Source organism: Leopardus geoffroyi, chromosome E3 (assembly GCF_018350155.1).
Source record: "Leopardus geoffroyi isolate Oge1 chromosome E3, O.geoffroyi_Oge1_pat1.0, whole genome shotgun sequence".
NCBI lineage: Eukaryota > Metazoa > Chordata > Mammalia > Carnivora > Felidae > Leopardus > Leopardus geoffroyi.
The window spans coordinates 7751559-7760000 of NC_059340.1; the positions used below are offsets into that span (position 1 = coordinate 7751559).

The 8442-nt window shown below is 53.4% G+C and overlaps 1 long non-coding RNA gene across 1 annotated transcript in view; it reads left to right on the forward strand.

Moving 5' to 3' along the window:
- The first annotated feature begins 452 nt into the window (after window positions 1-452).
- LOC123589750 overlaps window positions 453-8442 on the forward strand; it is a 12720-nt gene continuing 4730 nt past the window's right edge. The window contains exon 1 of the long non-coding RNA XR_006708447.1: window positions 453-681. This is a non-coding gene — a long non-coding RNA (uncharacterized LOC123589750). The remainder of the gene's footprint in view (window positions 682-8442) is intronic.

Consider the following 8442-nt stretch of genomic DNA (forward strand, 5'->3'; position numbering starts at 1 on the left):
GAGACACACGCAGACGGACACTCGCATGCAGTGACAGCTCCAGACAGAGACCGACATTCACAGACGGACGGACACACGCTCGGACACACTGACAACCTCAGTCGGGGCTGGGGCTGAATAAGTGAACATCCTTGGCCACGACACGGGAGGTGGGGGTGGCATGGGAGGACTGGCACGTTGCAAGTGTGGCTGAGGACCCCCTTAGGGGAGAAGAGGTGACGTGCGACACTCCTGGGGGATGAGGGCACACCTGTGGGAATGAAGATGAGACCATGAGATCACGAGTGGAAATGAAGGGGGGGCCCACGGAAGAAGACCCTCGGGCGGGGGGAGGGAGGGGTGACTCGGGGACACCCCAGAAGGCCAAACGTGGTGGCACGCGCAAGGCTGCGGGGCGAGGCCGCACTCCGCTGCCGCAGTGGAAACTTCCGGAACCCCCGCGGTGGGTTTGCACTGGTTCCCTGACGGGTGACCTGGGACTTTCGTCACCAGGGTCCGGTCGGGGCATGACATCACCAGACCAGGCTCTCATTGGCCGCCGCGGCCAGCAGGTGGGAGCGGCCTGGACCCGGAGCCCCCAGCCTGATCCGTAGGGCCTGAGCCGCCAGGACCCCCACGACCCACCCTCCAGAGGGTCACCCATGGGAACAGTGCGGCCGCGGCGGCGTCCCCACGCCCGAGGTGAGGGTGGCAAAGGCGCGCCGCGGTGTGCCCGCAGGAGAGCGCAGCGCGGAGAGGCCTTCCACTACCGGAGCGTTGGGCTCAGCCGCCCACGGCCCACTGCGTGGGAGACCGGCCGGCGCGGGCGAGCGTCGGGGCGTGCGTGCGCGCGGCGGTGCGGGGTGCTGCGCGGGGTGTGCGGGCGCGCGCACGTTGACTCGGGAGCCCAGCGCCCCGCAGCGTCCCGGCCCGCGGCCTCCGGTCCGCTGCAGCTAGGGGTCGGCGTCCCCGGGTCTCCGGGGTGGGGAGGGGGGGGTCCCCCGAATCCAGAGACGTTCCCTGCCCCGGGCCGCGCAGTCCTGGCTCTCCAAGCTGGATGCCCCCTCCTGCCTCCCTCCCCCGGCGCCTGCCAGTCCCGCGGGAAGCGACCGCCCCAGGCCCGGCGACCCGCGCTGGGTCCCCTCTCCGCTCTCGCACGACGGCCGCCAGGTGGCGCCAAAGGGAGCCTCTTCGGGCCTCGGAGACCGGGATGGGGCGCGGGGTGCGGCGATTAACCTCACCACGGTCTGTTCCCACCGTTTTCACTTTCCGCCCTTCGCTCTTTACGCACCCCAAATACCCCGCGTGAACACCGAAGTTCCCTACATCCGGCTTTCAACGTCCTGGCCCCACTGGTGGAGAGCTCCCCATGGTTCCAAACCACGTCCCCAGTTCCACTCCCTAAAGAGCAGGCATAGGGCTGTGGGTTTGGGTAAGGGGCAGAAAAATGGACAGTCGGTGTTGCTGAGGGAGAAAAGACTCCGAGGCAGGTTTCTGAGCGCAGGCGTCTCACCTGACTTTTCAAATCATGAGGCCCTAAGGAGGTCAGGGACCACGTTAGTTATGAGCTAGTGATACCTTACGTGACTCGGAAGGTGAAAGGACAAGGCACGGTTCGTGGGGTCGAGCCTCGCCATGGGCTCTGAGCTGACAGCGTGGAGCCTGCTTGGGAGTCTCTCTCTCCCCCTCTCTCCCTGCTCCTCCCCTGCTCGTGCTCGCTCGCTCTCTCCCTCTCTGTCTCTCAAAATAAATAACAAATACACATTAAAGAATTAAAGATTAAAGAATTAAACATTAAAGAATTAAACATTAAAGATGAAAGATTCCTCTAATCAGAGGAATCGGCGAGTCTGCATGGAGTCCTAGGGCATGCAGTTCCTGGGCCTGCGTAGTCCGTGCAGCTAGGGTTCTATGGCTGCAAGAGGATCTGGGAGATGTTCTGAGGGGCCACAGGTGTGTCCTCAGCCTGAGGTTTGTCCCAGGATTGTGAGGATGGAGGAGGCCATGCAGATTGTGTCCCATCTCAGTCAGTCTTTCAATTAGCAAGGAGCCACCTGAGAGAGCCAGGATAGAGGATCCACGTGGCAGTGGAGTCAACCTTGGCCTGCAGGTCCTGATTCCTGGGTTCTCGCCCAGTGCTCTGCTGTCGGGGAGACTTCTGGGAAGTCCCACTCCTTGTCTGGGCCTCAGTCTCCCCATGTGTAAAATGGTGGATTGGACTTGAGTGTCCATCGGAATCACGAGGACCACCAGAGGGACTGATCCATCTGGGGTTGGGTGGCGTCCTTAACGTGTGCGGTTTTAGTAAGTCGTTAGGACAGTCCCATGAGGGTGGTCTGAGGCTCACATGAGGAGCATTCTGGACCAGGTGTCCCCGCAGTCAGTCCAAACTGACCTTTTGAGGACCAACAGCCTGTGTGGGTCAGAAGAAGGTGCTGCTGGACAGTCAACAGGTACGTGGGCTAACAGGGATGCCCTTGGCCACAAAGGGAGATGGTCACAGATTTGAGCCTGTTTTTAAAAATGGATAGAAATTTCAGGAACATTCCTCTTTTACCTTGAGCTTCTCCCTAACCTTTAACACAGGGACCTCACCTATCTAGCCACGACACCTTTTCCTATATGGTTCGATATAGTAACCTCCCCCGCATCTTCTCTGACCCCACCCTCCACAGCTGTCACCACAGGGGTGTCCTTGATTCTCCCATGGAAGAATCTGTTCATCCAGGAATCAGCCTTGCATCTACCACCGGTCACACACACTGCACTTTGGTTTATAGTGCATTGGCCAGAACTTAATCCTAAGGTCATAACTGGCTACGCCAGATGGTCAGAGATGTAGTTTTTGTTCTATGTATTCACCTAAAACTTGTCGGTTCTACTACTAAGGGAGGAAAGGGAGCGGACACTGGGGGATAGCCATCCTCTGCCAAACCCCACGATGCCTGCCTTTGCCTTCTTTAGTGTAGGACTGAAACACACTTCTACTTTTTTTTTTTTTTTTTCCAACGTTTATTTATTTTGGGACAGAGAGAGACAGAGCATGAACGGGGGAGGGGCAGAGAGAGAGGGAGACACAGAATCGGAAACAGGCTCCAGGCTCTGAGCCATCAGCCCAGAGCCTGACGCGGGGCTCGAACTCACGGACGTGAGATCGTGACCTGGCTGAAGTCGGACGCTTAACCGACTGCGCCACTCAGGCGCCCCCACACTTCTACTTTTTAAAAAACGTTTATTTATTTGTGAGAGGGGGAGGGGCAGAGAGGGAGGCGGACAGAGGATTGGAAGCAGACTCTGTGCTGACGGCCAAGAGCCCGACTTGGAGCTCGAACCCACAAACCACGAGATAATGACCTGAGCCGAAGTCGACGCTTAACCGACTGAGCCACCCAGGCATCCCTGAAACACACTTCTAAAATGCAATTTGCAACAACGTGGATGGAACTAGAATGTATTATGCTAAGCGAAATAAGTCAGAGAAAGATAGCATATGATTTCACTCGTGGAATTTAAGAAACACAACAGAGGAACATAGGGGTAGGGAAGGAAAAGTAAGGTAAAACAGAGAGGGAGGCAAACCATAAGAGACTCTTAAATACAGAGAAGGAACTGAGGGTTGCTGGAGGGGAGGTGGGGGGGGGCATGGGCTAAATGGGTGATGAGCATTAAGGAGGGCACTTGTCGGGATGAACACTGTGTTATACGCAAGTGATAAATCACTAAATTCTACTCCTGAAACCATTATTACACTATATATTAATTAACTTGGATTTAAATAAAAATTTTAAAAAAGGAAAACAAAAAAGGGCTCAACTCTGGCATGGCGCCCCCAACATCTTCTCTCATCCCACCGCACATCTTCCCACCGCACTCTCTGATTTTTGTGGGCCGTGACCCCCTGCTCCAGCTGCTTTCCCACGGAAACGACTGTTTCCCACGCCATCCGCTGGAGGGCGCTGGTCGGGAGGCTGAGGCCCTGCTGCTGCTGCTGCTGCTGCTGCTGCTGCTGCTGCTGGCGTTGAGCGTCTTCGTCGCGAGCTTCCAGAGAAGGGGCGGCCAAGGCGAGAGCGCGCGGGGGGGGGGGGGGGCGGCAAAGGGGTCCCAGACAGGCGGCGGCCCGGCTCTGGCGACGCAGCGCCCAGACCCGGGTCCTCCCACTCTCCCCGCGTGCAGAGCAAGGCGGGGGTTGTTGGTCCCGGATGTCCTCAGGGGCTGCCCCCTCCTAAGGCTAGGGGGCGCCAGATGAGGCCACTGCCCCATCCCCATTCAGCGGGGTCCTTGACCTGAAGAGTGGGGGCATGAGCCTCGCAAGATACTTTCCTCCCCTCGCTCCACCCCATCCTGTGACCCCTTCTGAAGACTGGCCTAAAATGCATACTTGATCCAAGTTACACGAGTCCACATGATTCCTGCTCAGAATCGCCCATCCACCCCATTTGTACCTTTTTCCTCTTTTGCCAGTTTTGAGCATTTCACACAACGTAGAGCCTGTCTCTGGACAGACTCGTTTTATTGCCACAGCTCTGTGAAATATTTAACCGCTTTTTAGTATTCCCTATGCAGTTAACCAAACATCCTTTGGCTTATTCTCACCCCCTTTCTGGCTGGGGGGAGGGTGGAGTGGGGGTGGCACATCCTTGTACCGCCGGATTGGGTAATTACAGACATCAGTCCGCTTCTCGGGGTTGATCTCTGCTCGTGAGCTGTAATGGTTCCCAAAGGAGTCAAATGTGTTATTTCACCGGGAGTGCATTTAGCCCCACGTTTACCATTTATCTGCCCTGGTGTCAGAACCTCAGAGCAACTCAGGATCCTCAAAGGAGCTCAGCATCCACCTGACGGGGTCTCTGGTGTCCTGATCCGCTCCCTGCTCAGATCCTGGTTCCACACAGGCACCAGCCACCACGGATGCTGGTTTTGGTTTAAATGTTAGCAAGGCATGTTGGATAACTTCTGGGAAACAGCTGGTGAGGTCGCCCTGGGTACTGTCTGCATTTGGCACCCAGGGGGCTCCTGAAAACATTCCCAGCTGCTCCCGGCTGCCCTGCAGATATCAGCCAGCCAGTGAGAGCCATCCCAGGGCAGAGGTTCCTTGGATGAACCTGGCTGTGGTTCCAGCGACAGGAAGCATCAGACACACAAGTTGGGGGGGAGGGCTTTCTGGGATCCCTCATCTTGTCTGGGGACAGCGCAGGCTGGCTGCAAGGTCGGCTGTATGGCCAGCGGTCCTGTGGACAGCTGGAGCCCCGGGGTGAATATCCACAATACTGGGGACACCAGAGTGGGGTCGGTGAGTGGCCCAGACCCAGCATTATGTCCACATTAGTGTTTACTGGGGGCTTGTAGTTTAGCAGCCGCTGGCCCCGATGCTTTGCTAAACGTTTAATTCTGGCTGATGACGTTTGCAGTGGCCGGGTGTACCTGTTCTTTATCCTTGGAATGGAACAGTCGGGAAATCGAAACTGATGCACACGGAGGTTACGTTTTTGCTTATGTCCTCAGCTGATAAGTGGAGGCCCTGGATTCGGATTGAGAACTCTGTCCTGTGATAGGGTTGGCTTGCTTTGGAGTCACTCATCTTTTCTGTGACTTCCAGGTAATTAACTCCCGGCATCCAAGACAAGAAAAAGCGTGGGGCAGGTCTCTGCACAAGTCTCCTGTGCTTCCTGGACACTTCCTCCCTGCCTCCCACTCTCCAGAGACCACCTCCCTTCTGTCCCACCTCCCTCGCCCTCCATTTCTCTCCCTCCCTTCAGGCCTCACTCGGGTCTGGGTGAGAAGCCCCAGCAAGTGGGGAAGGGGCAGAGAGTGAGGGAGAGAGAGAATCCCAAGCAGGCTCTGCTCCATCAGTGCAGAGCCCGATGTGGGGCTTGAATCCGTGAAACTGTGAGATCATGACCTGAGCCGAAACCAAGAGTCAGGCGCTTAACCAACTGAGCCACCCAGGTACCCCTTTAATGTTTATTTTTGAGAGAGAGAGAGAGAGGAGGGGGGGGAAAGAGAGAAAGAGGGAGAGAACAGGGCACAAACAGGAGGGGCAGAGAGAGAGAGGGAGACAAAGAATCCAAAGCAGGCTCCAGGCTCTGAGCTGTCAGCACAGAGCCCGATGTGGGGCTCCAGCTCACGAACTGCGAGGCCATGACCTGAGCCAAAGTTGGACGCTTAACACACCTAGGTGCCCCTCAACTTCTTTTTTAAAAAGTAAGGTCTAGGGGCGCCTGGGTGGCGCAGTCGGTTAAGCGTCCGACTTCAGTCAGGTCACGATCTCGCGGTCCGTGAGTTTGAGCCCCGCGTCGGGCTCTGGGCTGATGGCTCAGAGCCTGGAGCCTGTTTCCGATTCTGTGTCTCCCTCTCTCTCTGCCCCTCCCCCATTCATACTCTGTCTCTCTCTGTCCCAAAAATAAATAAACGTTGAAAAAAAAAATTTTTTTTTAAAATAAAAAAAAAAAAAGGGGGCGCCTGGGTGGCGCAGTCGGTTAAGCGTCCGACTTCAGCTCAGGTCACGATCTCACGGTCCGTGAGTTCGAGCCCCGCGTCGGGCTCTGGGCTGATGGCTCAGGGCCTGGAGCCTGCTTCCGATTCTGTGTCTCCTTCTCTCTCTGCCCCTCCCCCCTTCATGCTCTGTCTCTCTCTGTCTCAAAAATAAATAAAAACGTTAAAAAAAAATTAAAAAAAATAAAAAAAATAAAAAGTAAGGTCTACACCCGATGTGGGGCTCGAACCTATGACCCTGAGCTCAAGGGTCGCATGCTCTACCAACTGACCCAGCCGGGAGCCCCCGTAAATTCTTAAATAAACAAACAAAGCTAGGAGAAAACGTGTGCTTTACAGAAGTAACTTTTCCAACCGGAAAACAAACCAACCCAAACCAAAGCAGACTTTGGAAACAACAAGATTGTAAGTAACAGGAAGTAAAAACTGAGTGGCTGCTTATAGCCTTTGCTACTCAGCAAATGGTTCATCAGTTTGGTTCAAAGCTTCAATCGTATTTTAAGTGAGTGTTTACTGTTCAGTATTCTGTTGATACTCATGGCGCCCCCAGTATTTATAGGAAAGCAGTGGCTGTTCCTGGACTGACTGTGGCGTAGGCGTGTGTTAACAGAACTTTCTGAGACACCAGGCTCTGGAAGAAAACTAGACAAGAGGGAAGAAATAAATGTCAGCGAGAGGTAAGACTCAATTTCCCTGATTTGATAATCACTTTGTTGAACCATCAGAAAAGTCCTCAAGCTAACCTGGACTGCCTTGCACGCCATTGTCAGAAGTCCATGATCATATGAGAAATGTTTGCATAAACTTTTTGTGAGTTTTTTTTTTTAAACTCTATAAATGGTGCCATTCATTTCTCTAACTTCACATAAGCATTTTCTCTTAAGGGGATAAAGCCTATGCTTAAGTTTACTAGGACCTTTGTTCTCTTTGGAATCAGAAACAATAGTATATGAAGTCATATTATCTTCGGGAAACTGGCAAGCTGTTGCCCTCTCATTCCCTCCCTGGACTTCCCTTTCTCAAGCCACAGTGTTTATATTAAGTCATAAAGCCTGGGATGAATTTATAGAAACTATATTAACGCAGGAGTGATAAAGTGAAATTACCAATAAGAAAGTTAAAAACAGAACTGGCTGGTACTTGGAAATGTTACTGTATGGTCTTAGGTTCCTGAGTAGCGTGAGCAGAGCACTTGATTTTATTCTAGGAATCACTCTGCATGCATAAAACAAACAAGGAAGGAGAGAGGGAGAGACACGCAGAGAGAGAGAGATTAATGGGAAAAGTTACACACGGAATAAACTTCCCCTGGAAACAGAAGTTTCAAAAACCATTTTGAAAACCATTTTACCCATGACAATCCTGAGTCATAGACATACCACAGACATACAGATGACCGCCAGGCACAGGAAAAGCTGCTCAATATCACTCGTCAGGAAAATGCAAATCAAAACCACAATGAGCTGTCATCTCACACCTGTTAGAACAGCTGTCCTCAAAAACACAGGAAATAACAAGTGCTGGCGAGGATGCAGGGAAAAGGAAACCCATGAGCCCTGTGGGTGGGGCGTAAATTAAATTGGTGGAGTTGCTATGGAAACAGGATGGCGGTCCCTCAAAAAATGAAACCTAGAACTAACATAGAGTCCAGCAATCCCACTTCTGGGTATTTATTAAAGGAAACAAAAACACTAACTTGAAAAGATATCTGCACCCCTCCCTTCACCCGTTATTTGCAACGTTATTCACAATGACCAAGACATGGGAACAACGTGGGCTCCTGGGTGGCTCAGTCGGTGGAGCTTCTGACTCTTGGTTTTTGCTCAGGTCATGATCCCAGGGTCATGGGATTGAACCCAGCATCAGGCTCCACACTGAGCACTGATCCTGCTCAAGACTCTCTCTCTCTCTCTGCTCCTCTCCCTGGCTCGTGCTCTCTCTCAAATAAAATAAAAAAATAAAATAAAATAA